At 43.1% G+C, this 11,741-nt stretch overlaps 1 protein-coding gene across 3 annotated transcripts in view; it reads left to right on the top strand.

Moving 5' to 3' along the window:
- Positions 1-1,005: 1,005 nt before the first annotated feature.
- Positions 1,006-11,741, top strand: part of PAK1 (p21 (RAC1) activated kinase 1) — a 140,755-nt gene continuing 130,019 nt past the window's right edge. For all 3 annotated transcript variants that reach the window (XM_081798899.1, XM_031034738.2, XM_031034735.2), the window contains exon 1: positions 1,006-1,560. The gene's annotated coding sequence lies outside the window, so the exon portion shown is untranslated. The remainder of the gene's footprint in view (positions 1,561-11,741) is intronic.

Below are 11,741 nucleotides of genomic sequence, written 5' to 3'. Positions count from 1 at the left end.
GGGCGATGGCGGTCCATTCACTGACACCAGCAAGTAACATTAGTAAGTTTGGGGGAAATGGTAATAGGTTGTATTTTCTATTATGGTAAAATAGGCATAGAGAGATGGAGTTAAGGATACACAAGTACTATTGATTATGCAGAAATCGTGGCTTAGAAATGTTAAGGTCCTATCACTAAAGTTAGCACACCTGGGAATTGAAGCAAGGCAATCTGATTCCAGACCCTTTGTCACTAATGTTGTTTCAGTTCTGGACATATGGAATTTGAGGTACAGTGGGGTATGCAAGTGATGCTGTCCAGGAGGTATTAGGAAATATACAGTCTGAGCTCAGGGGAAAGGTTTGGGTTGAACGTAGTCTCCGTGGTAGGAGAACAATGGGAAAGGAAACCCATTCTATCAGTTCACGATAGTTCAAACATCCATTATCCTTTCTGGGTCTCCCGCCTCGCACCTCTACCCACAAAGAAAAGAAACAGTATAGTAATTGTCTGACTTTGAGGTCACAGGAGATGGGGTATTCAAATTTAGCTCTTGGCAATGAAAGCTAGCAGAAAAGCGGTGGTGCTTTTTAACCTGAAGGGGACCACCAGGCGAAGGGGTTAGCCGTCTTTTTGGACCCTATACTACACACACCACTAACGCCCCCCAAAATCGTCCCAAAACCTTCCCAGGGAAAGGCCGCGCAAAGGTGCCTACAGCCGAAGAGGGTGCACGGGGAGAAAAGACGCGGGCGCAATGACATCACGCGGCAGCCGGGTGATTCCCCAGCCTCTGGCGTCATGCGCCGATGACGTCATCCCAGGCGCTCGCCCTCCCCCACGCCTGGGTTGGCCTCCTCACGTGGGTCGGGCAGCCCTCCCCGCCCCCTCCCACCTGCGGGAGGCGGGGCGGGCCGGTTTCGGCGGGCGCCGCTGCCTCGCGGGGGAGGGGGCGGGGGCCGGTGGGAGAGGCGGTCGGGCCGGGCCCCGCGGCGTACAATAGCGCGGCGGCGGGCGGGGGAGGCGGCCGGGCCGCGGCTGCAGCTGTAGCCCTAGGTGCCGGCGGCACTGTAGACGCCCCCTCACGGCTTCCCCCCACAACGCTCCCTCCCACTGCGCTCGTCCCTCGCGCCTCCCCGCCGTCTCCCTCACCGGCTCTGCGGTCCTACTTCCCAGACGCTTTCCCCTCAGACTCTCCCCTCTTTCACGGGGCCCCGCGCTCTCAAGATCTCCTCAACGAACTCTGTCTCCCCACCTCGTTCCCCAGAGGCCGCCCGAATCCCCTCACATTCTCGCCCCTCACAGCATCCCCTTCTCCCGCGTCGCCGAACTGCCTCCGGCCCCCTGGCCGTCGCTGACCCCCGCCCCCCAGCCCGTCCTGAGGGGACTCCCCGGCAAGAGCAGGCTGGGGGAGGCGCCGAGCGCGGCGGCGGCGGCGGCGGCGGCGGCGGCGGCGGGAGGGAGAAAGTGAAGCGGCCCCTCGCGCACACCCGCGCGCTCACTCCCCGGCTCGACCGCCGCCACCCGGGTGGAGGAGGAGGAGGAGGAGGAGCGGAGTCGAGCCGAGCGAGCGCGGAAGGTGAGAGCCGGCCTCCCGCGCGGCCGCCGTGGCGTCGCAGGCTGCGGGTTGGGGCGCGGGGGTGGGGGCGGCGCGGGTTGGGGGCCGGGGCCCATTCATTCCCTGCGGCCGGGCAGGGTAGGCGGGAGGGGGCGCCAGGTAAGGTGAGGCGGGGCGCCGCCCGGCGCGGCCGGCGGCTCTTGGCGGACCAACAAAGGCCCCCTGTGCACTGCCCGGCGAGGCCGGCGGTCTCAGAAGCTGGAGGCCCGGGGGGAGCCCGGAGGAGGGCCGGAGCGGGGGAGGGGCCGGGAGACCCGACAGGTCTGGGGCTGGGAGCCGCCTCCCTTGCGAACTTTGCGGTGCTCCGGCGCTAAGCCTGGCGGGCCACCGGAAAGCCTAGCAAAGCGGCGTCGATTCATTCTGCATGGAAAAAGTCCCTCCTGTTCAGGCCGGGGGGACTCACCTCTAGGGTTCACCTCCTTGAAAAATACGGCTGGATGGAGCTTGACTTATGCAGCCCCTCCCCCACCCCGGGAATACCCTGACTTGTGGAGTTAGAAACAAACAAGGAAAGGAGACTGACAGTTACTTTATGTTCAATACTCCATTTCGAAAGACGTGATTATTATGGCCTTTACTGTCTTGAATGTTTCAGCAGCAGACATTACTGCGGGTATTTTGGAAGAATGCTTTAGAAGTTTTGGTATTTATGTGTGTTGGGAGCAAAGTGCCTCTTGTTTGTTAAACTGCTTGGATAACTGTCTTACACTTTTTCCCCAGAACTGAAAGGTTAGGGAAGGGTTAGTACTGTGGTTACCAATAAAAATTCAATTCACTAGTCTAGCCCATATTTGAAAACTTGTTCCTGAGAATAATCTTTCATTTTGCCTGCTGTGTCTTTGTCAGGAGAAAACAGGACTCAACAGTATATAGATGCCTCATTGGTCTTACCTTGTGACTTCACCTACTTACTTTGTGATCTTGAGCAGGTCACTCCCAGCCTTAAAATTCCAGGACTTTTTAAGCCCTAGAAATCGGCAGGTATCCAGCACGTACTCAGCTTTGAAGAGTCCGCTGAATAATCCCGCCACTCGCCTCATTCCCCTACCCACCCCCCCAGGTCTTTGCTGGCATCTGCCTTCAAACTCCTTTCAGGCAAAACTTACTTCTCATTGGGGCCCCCAGAAACCTGGCAGGATTTTTATGGCACTTGTAACATTTTTTTTGTTCCTATTTGGGAAATCCTTTATCAAGTGTATATGAAATCCACCTTGCCTCAGCTGGAGACTCTACTTCTCAGAAGGGGTTTGGGGACATGGACCCTGAAGCTTATCCATATCCTTACCTATATGATCTCATGGGTTTATTGGTAAATTTGCTTACTCAGTCATTAGTTTACCCAACATTACTGGATCTGGAGCTACTATGTTTTGGGTCTCCTGCTAGGGCTATGGGCATTCAGAGTCTATTAAGACATTCTGTTTTCAGAGAGCTCAAAGTCTAGTGGGTGAGTAGACATGTAAACAATGAAGACCTGCCCTAATCTCTGGGGGGACTCCAGTTGTACAAGGAGTAATGTGCAATAATTGAGGCTGCTGGACCTGTTTTACAAGTCTTGTCCAGGCCAAAGTGAGTCTTGTGAGGAAGGTGGTGGCCTGCCTCTCATCCATAAGATAGCACTTGACGGAAAGCTTGTTCAGTTCAATTAAATATACATTTAGTAAGCACACGTTAGGAGGCCGTGTAGGCTTGGAGAAACTAGTGCTTTGTGAAAGAAGGGCCCTATGTGTCCAGAGAGATCTTTGTAAAATTATACCTGATCACATCATTTCTCCCTACTTCCCAACTAGTCATTGCCTAAAGATAAAATTTTAAACTCTTTAACATGAATGAGAAGCTCTCGGAGATCAGATTACTGCTTACCTTTGCAGCCTCACTTTCTATAACTCCTCTGCCATACTTTTTCTCATCTCTGCTTTTGCCTGGTGCTATTTTTATCATTGGAAATGCTGGCTTCCCACCCACTATATGCCTGTGGAGAAGTGCTTGTTGGACCTCTGGGAAGCAATCCCTAAGTCACTCCTATTACTTCCATAGAATTGGTTGCTTTTCCATCGTCTGGCTCATGTACATACCAGTCTCAGAGCTCTCTATAGTATTCTATTGCAATTATTTGAGTCCCCCCCCCATTAGCCTGTGAATTTCTTTTTTTTTTTTTAAGATTTTATTTATTTATTTGAGAGAGAGAGAGAGCATGAGAAGGGAGAGGGTCAGAGGGAGAAGCAGACTCCCCACTGAGCAGGGAGCCCGATGCGGGACTGGATCCCGGGACTCCAGGATCATGACCTGAGCTGAAGGCAGTCGCTTAACCAACTGAGCCACCCAGGTGCCCTAGCCTGTAAATTTCTTGAGGGCAGGATCTGTTTAATTTTAGTGACTAGCAGAGTTCTTGGCACTGAATATATTTTTGAAATGAATGAATATATAAAGAAGTAAATCAAGACCTATGGGATAGAGGCTTCCTAATCTGTTGGGTTAGAACAGTTAGCTCCAAGTGCCGTCCCTACACCAACAGCATCAACATAATCTGGGAATTTGATAGAATTGCAAATTACTTTTCCCATCCTGGACCTACAGATGAAAAACTGGGGATGGGGCCCCCAAACCTCTGCTTTAACAAGCCCTCCAGGTGATTCTGACACTTGCTAAAGTTTGAAAACCACTGGGTTAAAAGTTCTGTTTTTGATAAGACCAGCTCCTTGCCAGCTCCTTCCCACTCTTTCCTTCTGTACTCTTGCTCTCTCCCTCCCTTCTTTTTCTTCTTTAGCACTTACTGCCTGCCATTCCATCCCATCTGTCAGTCATGTATCTTTTGCCACTAGATTGAAAGCTTCCTGAGAGCATTTTGTCTGTTTTGTTTGCTACCTTATTGCCGATGCCTAGAGCAGTGACTGCATATAGCAGGCTCTCAAATATTTGTTGAATGAAAAATATAAGAGGATTTAGTCCTGTTTACAGCCAGCTATTATACTGGGATTTTATTTAAGAATAGTTCTCAGAATGAAGAGGAACCATAGTCCAATATACAAATCCAAGTGGATTCTAACATTTTGGGGTATTTGTTTTAGACTGAGCTTTTCTTCTGTTTTACATCTGTCCTTCTCCACCAAAGCCTGTAGTATTTTTCAGCTAGAGTTCTTTTACCTGAAAACTGCTTTTGAAATATCTTAGGCTAGGATTGTTTCTTGGGAATTTGCAACCTGGTTTTGCAGATCTAAATAAGTGCCCTAACTTTTGAGTCTTTTGACTTGAAACTGTCTCTTCCGGATCTTCTGTGGTTTTTGTCTTTCTCTAGTGATACTTAAAGCCATACAAGGGCCCCGTTTGACTCCACACAAAGGTTTCTCTTCCTTATAAAGCTCTTAAAATATTTTGTTTCTTTCACTTTCCTATTAGCCCCAAGATACCATATCCAGTTTCTCCTTTCCTAACTTCCCTCTGAGAGATTGGCTTCATTTGTTCATTTATTTATAAACACTTATTGAGTCTTTCTCTACCAAGTGCAAGTCCCCTTGCTGGGACAGGATGTTCAGGTATGCATAGGATGCGGTTCAAGTCCTCGAGGTGTTAAAGATATTACAATATGGTATGATAAGTGCTGTAGTGCTGAAATGATGAAATAGAGGGGTAAAAAAGTGATGTATACTCGTGAAGATGGGACAAATTTGTCTTTCTAATTTTTTTTCTCAGTTAAGGAATAGTTTATCAAATAAGTATCATTTTGATAAGCAGATCTTTAAAAAATTTTAATTAAGAGATCAATGGCTTTGTTGGGGAAAGTGAAAAGAAAAATCAAGATGGAATCAATAGTTGCTAATTTGAGACAATGCTCAATTCCGTTGTGGCTGGTTTTAATGAATTTTTCTCCCCCCCCCCCCACTTTTTTTATCTTTCTAAACCATAACCAGAAAGTAGGGGGGAAAAACTTTTATTTTTGTAAAGAGAGAAGCTTAAGGTTTTCAAAAGCATATACTATTTCATAGATGTCATTTTAATTCCTAAGGACTAATGTTGTAATTTGGGGTGGGAGGAATGGTCAGGGAAACTTAATTTGGTCTCTTATTACTGTATGACCTTATGGAAGTATTTTTATCTCTGTTCCTTTTGTCCAACTGTAAGATGGGGATAGTAACAGTTGCTATGACTAGCTTATAAGGTTACAAAGCAACTTAATAAAATACTGAATATAAAGGAAACTTTGGAGAGTGTAATTTGTTAGCAGTTGTTAGGTGGTGGTAAACTTTCTTGAACACCTGTTATGTACCAGACATTATGTGAGTTGTTTTCTCCAATCTTCAAAATAAGCATTTAAGATGATTACTGGTATCTCTGTTTAATGGATAAGGAGGTTGAGGCTCAAACTGGCAACAAGAACCTGTTCAAGATTTTGCTGAAAGTAAGTGGTAGACCTCCATTCCAGTTCATATTCACCTGATACCAGCAATTATGAGTTATGTTCATTACCGAGGCTGCTTTAATTTTTCTGTGTAGAGGAGACAATACAGGAATGTTTTACACGTATATTGCTGTGAGAGTTAAAATAAATTTTTTTCTTCATTTAGCCTGCTCTCTTTTTTTGTGCACAGAAAGACTGGTGAAGAGAGTTTTACATGCATTTACATTTATCATTCATACAGGGAAAAGAATAACATCTTTCCCTGGTGTTTTTTTTTAGTCTTCACAACAGCCCCATGAGATAGGTATTTCCATTTTACGAGTTAGGAGACTGGATTATAGAAGTCTTGGTTTACTCAAAGGCACATCATTAGCAAATGACTAAATATTGGTTTAGAACTACATTTTTGAATCTCAATGTAGTACTTCACTTTTGCCACTATATCATATTGCCTTTTAAACTATCAAACTAAACTTTGGAGCACTAGAAATGTCCTTTTAGATTGCTTCCTAATCCCTTTAGCCTTTTCCCCCTAAGAAAATTCTGACTGAAGTCCAGAGTTTGAACTACAAAAAAATAATTGCTGGTAAAACTATGTCAGATGGGCACCTGGGTGGCTCAGTTGGTTAAGCGACTACCTTCGGCTCAGGTCATGATCCTGGAGTCCCAGGATTGAGTCCCGCGTCCGGCTCCCTGCTCGGCGGGGAGTCTGCTTCTCCTTCTGACCCTCCTCCCTCTCATGCTCTCTGTCTCTCATTCTCTCTGTCTCAAATAAATAAATAAAATCTTTAAAAAAAAAAAACAAACTATGTCAGATGGTCATGATAATACAGACTCACAAGATAACATTTTACCACTGAAGCTGAGAGATCAGACTTAATCCAGCGTTCTGAGTCACCACTGCCTGAATATTCATTTCCCTTTGCCGTCATAAATTTATTAACATCATGTCATACATTTTTCTACTCTTGTATTAAGCTTTACTTTTCATAAGTAACTTCCTCCACCATTCTATCCTTCTAGTCTTTGAGATGGGGGAAATGATCTATGTGCTAGGATCCTCCAGATTATCCCCTCTCTAAGAATAGTGTGATAATAATCCTAGAAAGAACCAGAAGCTCATTGATCCCTCATTAATATGATTTTGTTTGGTATTAATTCTCTAAAGTTGATCTAAGTCTTAGTTATAACAAGTCCATTATGTCTTGGCTCTTACTCCATGGTGTCAGGGTGAGGTAATTTGCATGCAGCATTGGTAAATTCACTCTTGTGTTTGGGACTTTCTTCCTCCACTTTTCTACTTCCAGACCTCTCCAGTGTCCCTTGCAGACTATTTAAGTACCAAGTGAGGCTGGTAAGAACATTTTTTTCCTTTACAGGATCTGCCTTTTGACTCTTTTGGGATGATAAATGACGGTGACAATATGTGTGGGTTCCACCCTCCTCTGCCTGCCTATATCTTCAAGGCCTAGCTTTTCTTATTCTCTCCCTGATTCCCAAGAAGCTGGGATCCATGTCTTTCTCATTTGAACCCTTGTCTGCATGTACTTGGTATGTTGCTGCAATATTACCTGTCACTTTCTAGGGAAGGAGATAGATATAGAAGGGAGAGCATTAAATTTGAAGTTAGGCAAAGACCTATTTGGACACTTATTTAAATATCTATTTCTTAGTTTGGAAAATAGAAATAACACCTAACTCACAGAGTTGTGAAGATTCAATTAATAATATATGTGAAAATGAATATTGTGCGCCTGAAACCTAATATAACACTGTATGTTAATGATACTGGATTAAAAAATTAATATATGTGAAAATGAATTGTAGGATGTTAAGCTATGTAGATGTTGGATAGAATTGTTATAATTTAATGACTTCAATTGTTTGTAGCAGTGGTTTTGAATTTTGGCTATGCATCTGAACTACTTGTGAAGATGTAAAAAAAAAAGAAATACTGTTGCCTGGGCTCTAAGGTCTAATCAAAATCTCTTGGAATTTCTATTTTTGAAGGTTTATAGGTGATTTTGATATGCAGCCAAGATTGAGTATTGCTTTATATTATAATATTTTGCATAAAAGTCTTAGGTACCTACCATATGAAAACTAATGTTTTAATTGTCATTTAAGTTTCATTTGCTAAACACATATTAAGCATCAGGCATTGTCAGGGGCTCTGAAGAAATAGATGAATCATATCTGGTCCCTACCCTTAAGCTTATAGTTGAGAAACAGACATGTCCATAGACAATTATATTGAGACAAAAATGACATGTGGAGATACAGGCTCATGCTATGTAAAGACAGAGGAAAGGCATCTACTCCACCTGAAATGAGGGTGGTCTGGCAAGCCTTCTTAATGCAAGTGACAGCTTAAGTTTTGTTCTGAGAGACGAACAGGGGTTAACCAAGCACAGTTGGGGAGGGGTGGGAAGAGAGGAGAGAGGAAGCACCTTCCTGGAAGAGAGCAGCATGAGGGCTGGCAGGCTTGAGAGCATGTTTGGGGAACTCTGAGTATTTTAGTACGCTTAAAGGGTAGGGTACCAGGTGGGGAGTGGTAAGAGCAGAGAGGAAGCAAGGCCTGGATGGTGAAGGGCCTCTAGTGTACAAAATATTTTCACTAATATTGTCTCACTTTATTTTTTCAACAACTCTGTGGATTAGTTAGGACAGGTATTGTTTTAGCTCCATATTACAGAATAGGAAACAGAGGTTAATTGAATTGAGGCTATACAGCAGCACAGCTATGATTTGAAGCCAGGGCCTTTAGGCTCTTGAGAATACAGAGGAATAAAAGAAAAAAGAAAAAAAAAACAAACCAACAAACCTTTTATTGTGGAAATGTAGCCAATAGTATCATTTCATCTGTTTTTTAATGTTTTTAAGAAATGAGTTTGGGTTGGTGATCTCCCTGTTTCCCAGCCACCTGCTTCCCCCAACGTCATTGTTCACTGGGGAAAAATGAGATCGAGAACAAATCAACATCATCAGCCTCATTACAACTGACCTTTTACCAAGGACTTTCATGGTACCAAGTACTTTACATTTGATTTTTCCCTCTACTCCTCAAAATAATCCTGTAAGAGGTATGCTGTTTTATACTCATTTTATAGATGAGGAAATTTAGGAGCAGAAAGATCAAGCTGGGATTTGAAGACTTTTTTATGATTATTACTGTGTGACATTGGCAAATCACTTAACCACTCTGAGCCTCAGTTTTCCTTAGCTGTTTTATAAATGCATTAAATCTGATCCTAACTTCCCCAGCTCAAATATTTTGTGACAGTGATTTTTTACCTTCATGCCTCCTCCTCTCTGCCTTCACCCTTGTTCTGTAATACACTAGGACATAGTCCATCATTAACAGTGTTTTAGTATGGAAACAATTCTCAGTGGGCTAGAGGTCAGGGAATGGGTACAGTGGGACCTGATATAGTGGAGGGACTCTTAGTCCCCCTATCACCTCTTAGAGAATTACTATTTTTATAAGATTTTCTTCCATTTAAGATTATTTTCCCATCTGGAGTTATCAGTCCTGAGTCTGAGATTTTTATTTGCTATCAGGATAGATTTTGCTTGATTAGTTTAAGAAGTTATCTATTTATAATCTGCAAAATAAAACAAACCAGGTGAACAAAGGGGAAAAATTCATGATGATAGACTTTTGAAAGTCCAATTTCCTGAGCAGCCTAGAGACAATATATATTGAGGCTTTACTATTTTCAAAACACTTTCATATATAATCTCACTTAATTTAATTCTGTCTTTAAGGCATCATATTTTTATAGATGGAGAGAAGTTAAGGGCTTGTGCATAAAAACATGGCCATGAGTTTGGAAATTGCAGTCTTTAATGCATATCATCTGTCTCCAAATCTAGTTGGCTCCTGATCACTTGGATGTTTCTTTGACCAGTGGCACTTCCTTCATTTTCCCTTGACTTCTAAAAAATTCCTGGTTCCTTGGGGAATGGTAAAGCTATTTACAACTTGTTCTCTTTCCAAAAATCATGTTGTTTTTTTCTTTCTTTCTTTTTTTTTTTTTAGAGAGAACGCATGCGCGTGCATGAGCAAGTGGGGTGGAGGGTTGGGGTGGGGTGGGGGTAGAGCAGAGGGAGAGAGAGAATCTTAAGCAGGCTCCCCGCTCAGCGCAGAGCCCCACTTGGGGATCGGGGATCGATATCACCACCCTGAGATCATGACCTGAGCCAAAATCAAGAGTTGGATGCTTAACTGACTGAGCCACGCAGGTGTCCCCCAAATCATGTTTCTAACTATTGCTGCTTGCCAGAGAATTGTCGGAAGTTGACTGTTTTGTAAAGGTCCCAGGCTAGTTGGGAATGGCAAAATACACATACTTTCATTTGGATACAAACACAGTACATCTCTACAGTGCATCTGTTTATCAATTCCTTAATTAGTCTACAAATACTTATTGGTTGCTTCCTATGTGCCAATCATTGTGGTACAATTGGGTACAATACAGAAATGATCCTTTTCCTTGCTCTTATAAAGCTTACATTTCAGAGGGGAAGACAAAGAAAAGCATTAAATGTACAAATAAATAGTTGCAGGTTTTGATAAGTCCTACAAAAGAGATAAAGGACTAATGTAGAGAATTTTGGAATGATGAAAGGGAAGGCCGCATTGAGGAGATGATGCTTTTAAACTAAGATATGCAAGATAAATAGGTATTAGTCATTCAGAGAATAGGGCGTAGAACATGTCATGCAGAGGGAACATTTTAAATGCACAAAGACTCTGAAAGTAGCTAAAAGTTTGGAGCTGTCATGCTCAAGATGGTAACTACTAGACAATATGGCTACTGAACACTTGAAATTTGGCTGGTTCAAATACAGATGTGCTATAAATATAAAATATATACTAGATTTTGAAGGTTTAGTACTGAAAAAAGAATGTAATGCAACTAATTTTTTATGTTTACTATATATTGAAATGTTAACATTTTGGATAAATTGGGTTAATTTATAATTTCACCTGCTTTTTTTTTTAGCTTTTAAAAACAAAGCTACTAGGAAATTTAAGATTACACATGTGGCTCGTATTAATGGCTCATATTATATTTCTGTTAGACAGCTCTGATTTAGCTCAACATAGGAACTAAAAAAAAAAAAGCCATTATGGCTGGTGCACATGGAACAACAGTGAATGGAACTTGATAAAGTTGGGGTGGTAGGAAGAGTCTTTCAAAATGCTACCCTATGCAGTATCCTGTTTAATTCTGAGAGACTGAGAGGGGATTATTAAATCTGATTTTATAGACAGAGACAATTAGTGCCTGAGGGCCACTCCCCACCAGTATCGTGCCAGCATTTAGCTTAGTATCTTGAGTGTAGAATGTTCTCTATCACTGTCAGCTAACACAAGCAAATGAATATTGATGGGTAAACTGACTAAGTGGTTTTGAGACTGCCTCTTGGTATCTATAATATCTAAGTACAACTCTTTGTCAAAGACTGAAATTTTCATCACACAAAAAATCCTTCCTGGGGAAGAATGAAGCGGGGGAAATTGGAGGGGTAGACGAACCATGAGAGACGATGGACTCTGAAAAACAAACAGGGTTCTAGAGGGGAGGGGGGTGGGAGGATGGGTTAGCCTGGTGGTGGGTATTGAGGAGGGCATGTTCTGCATGGAGCACTGGGTGTTATGCACAAACAATGAATCATGGAACACTTCATCTAAAACTAATGATGTAATGTATGGGGATTAACATAAGAATAAAAAAAA

This window comes from Leptonychotes weddellii, chromosome 11 (assembly GCF_054177405.1).
Source record: "Leptonychotes weddellii isolate Sample4059 chromosome 11, ASM5417740v2, whole genome shotgun sequence".
NCBI classification, from domain to species: domain Eukaryota; kingdom Metazoa; phylum Chordata; class Mammalia; order Carnivora; family Phocidae; genus Leptonychotes; species Leptonychotes weddellii.
Note: the sequence above shows the minus strand (reverse complement) of the source record. Positions and strands in the feature narration are given on the sequence as shown.